Source organism: Chiloscyllium plagiosum, chromosome 19, assembly GCF_004010195.1.
Source record: "Chiloscyllium plagiosum isolate BGI_BamShark_2017 chromosome 19, ASM401019v2, whole genome shotgun sequence".
Taxonomy (NCBI): domain Eukaryota; kingdom Metazoa; phylum Chordata; class Chondrichthyes; order Orectolobiformes; family Hemiscylliidae; genus Chiloscyllium; species Chiloscyllium plagiosum.
The window spans coordinates 69,174,757-69,177,602 of NC_057728.1; positions in this window are offsets into that span (position 1 = coordinate 69,174,757).

Consider the following 2,846-nt stretch of genomic DNA (forward strand, 5'->3'; position numbering starts at 1 on the left):
GCAGCAGGACCTTAATCATCTGGGGAGGTGGGCCAAGAAATGGCAAATGGAGTTTAATATAGATAATTGTAAGGTGTTGCATTTTGCAAAGTTAAATCAAGACAAGAGTTTCATGGTGAACAGTAGGGCCTTAAGGAGTGTAGTGGAACAGAGGGACCTTGGATCTCAGGTGCACGGTTCACTGAAAGTGTAGTCATAGGGCAGTGATGAAGGCTTTTGGCACACTTGCCATCATCAGTCAGGGCATTGAGTACAGAGGTTTGGAAGTTATGTTGCAGTTGGAAAGGACCTTGGTGAGACCGTATTTGGAGTATTGTGTTCAGTTTTGGTAAACTTGCGATAGGAAGGATGTTGTTAAACTGGAAAGAATGCAGAAGAAGTTTACAATGATGTTACCAGGACTCAGTGGTCTGAATTATAGGGAGTGATTGGACAAGTGAAGACTTTTTTCTTTAGAGCATAGGAGACTGAAGGGGGATCTTATACAAGTGCATAAGGTCATAAGAGGCATAGATAGGGTGATTACGTTCAGTGTTTTTCCCCAGGGTTGAGGAATCGAGGGCATCAATTTAAGGTTACAGGGGAATAAAAAGGAGCCTGAGGGGCAACTTTTTTACACAAAGAGTGGTACGCATATGGAATGACCTGCCTGCAGAAGTGGTTGAGGCGAGTACATTAACAACATTTAAAAAGCATTGGAACAAATATATAGATAGGAAAGGATAAGAAGAATATGGGCCAAGTGCAGGAAAATAGGGTTAGTGTGGGTGGACATTTTGGTCGGCATGGACCAGTTTGAACTGAAAAGCCTGTCTCCGTGCTTTAGGACTCCATGACTCAACTTCAATAAGGCTTGTGAGGCATAACCTTACAATCTCTATCTCTGACTATCTCTAATCAAGCTATGCTTTTCCAAATAATCATAAATCCTGTCCTCTCCAATAATTTGCCCACCACTAACGTAAGACTGAATGGTCTGTAATTCCCAGACCATTCCCTTTCTTGAACAAGGGAATACATTTACCACCCTTCAATCATCTGGCACTCCTCCAGTGGACTGTGATGACGCAAAGATCATTGCCAAAGGCACAGCAATCTCTTCCCTTGCTTCCTGTAGCAACCCAGGCTATATCCTGTCTGGCCCAGGAGTCTTAACTATCCTCATGTTTTTCAAAATTTTCAACACATCGTCCTTCCGAACATCAACTTGTTTGAGTGTATCATGCTGTCTTCACTAACTACAAGGTCCCTCTCAGTAGTGAATACTGAAGTAAAGTATTCATTAAGAACCTCCCCTACCTCCTTTGACTCCAGACACAAGTTCCCTCCACTATCCCTGATCGGTGCCACTCTCACTCTGGCCATCCAATTGTTCCTCACATAAGTGTAGAAGGCCTTTGGGTTTTCCTTAATCCTACCCACCAAGGCTTTTTCATGCCCCCTTTTTCGCTCTTCAATTTCTTCCTGGCTATCTTGTAAGCCTCTCCTCTAGAGCCCTGTCTAATCCTTGCTTGATCAACCTTAAGTAAGCTTCCTTTTTTCTCTTGACTAAACGTTCTACATCTCTTGCGAGCTGAGGTTTCTCCACCCTACCATCCCTTCCTTACCTCAGTGGGACAAACCTATCCAGCACTCACAGCAAGTGCTCCATAAACAACTTCTGCATGGCTGTCATGCATTTTCCTGAGAATATCTGTTCCCAATTTATGCTCCACAATTCCTGCCTAATAGCATTGGAATTCCCCCTCCCACAATTAAATACTTTCCCACACTGTCTGCTCCTATCCCTCTCCATGACTGTAGTAAAGATCAAGCAGTTGTGGTCACTCTCACCGATATGGTCTCCCACCGAGAGATCTGCCACCTGACCTGGTTCATTGCCAAGCACCAAATCCAATATCCACATATTGAGTCATGAATCCTTCCTGGAGGCTATAATCAATATTAGGGAAGTTGAAGTCACCCCTGACAACAACCCTGTTACTTCTGCATCTTTCCAAAATCTGCCTCCCAATCTGCTCCACCATGTCTCCTTTGCTGTTGAGGGTTCCATAGAAAACTCCCAATAAAGTGACTGCTCCTTTCCTGTTTCCTCTTCCATCCATTGACTCAGTAGACAAACCCTCCTCAATGACTTCCTTTTCCGCAGCTCTCATACTACCCCTGATTAGCAGTGCCACTCCCCCACCTCTTTTACCTCATTCCCCCTATGCCTTTTGAAACATCTAAACCCCAGAACATCTTTCCTGCCCCTATGATATCCAAGTGTCTGTAACGGCCACAACATCGTAGCTCCAAGTACTTCTTGCATTAAAATAGACACATTTCAACTCATCACACTGACTGCAACTTCGCCCTATCAACTGTCTATCCTTCCTCTTACACTGTCTGCATGTGGTATTTGTCAGTTCACCAGCTACCCCATCCTCTGATTTGTAGCTCCAGTTCCCATCCCCTTATGAAACTAATCTAAACAGTACAGAAGAGCTCTCGCTGAAGTCACTCTCAGGTGAAACTGGTTAATTGAACAACTGGTTTGATTCAGTTCAGAAACATTGTTTTTGGTGCTTATAAAGGGGTACAACTGTGCTAACTGCCATGCTATGAGTGCTGTTTGGATAAATGAGAGTGCTCTGGAGTTGGAAGCAAGGAGTTCGGTGAAGCTTAGTCTCTATCTGGTCAGTTCAGAAGGTAACATGGTCTCATTGGAAAGAGCCAAATGATAAATAATACCTGTAAAGTGTTTCCTTGCAGGTTTTAAAAGGCTTAAATAAAGTTAGGAACTTTTAACTTTAATAATATTTAAAATAAATGAAGGTTCATAGCTTAATTAAATTCTCTCAAAG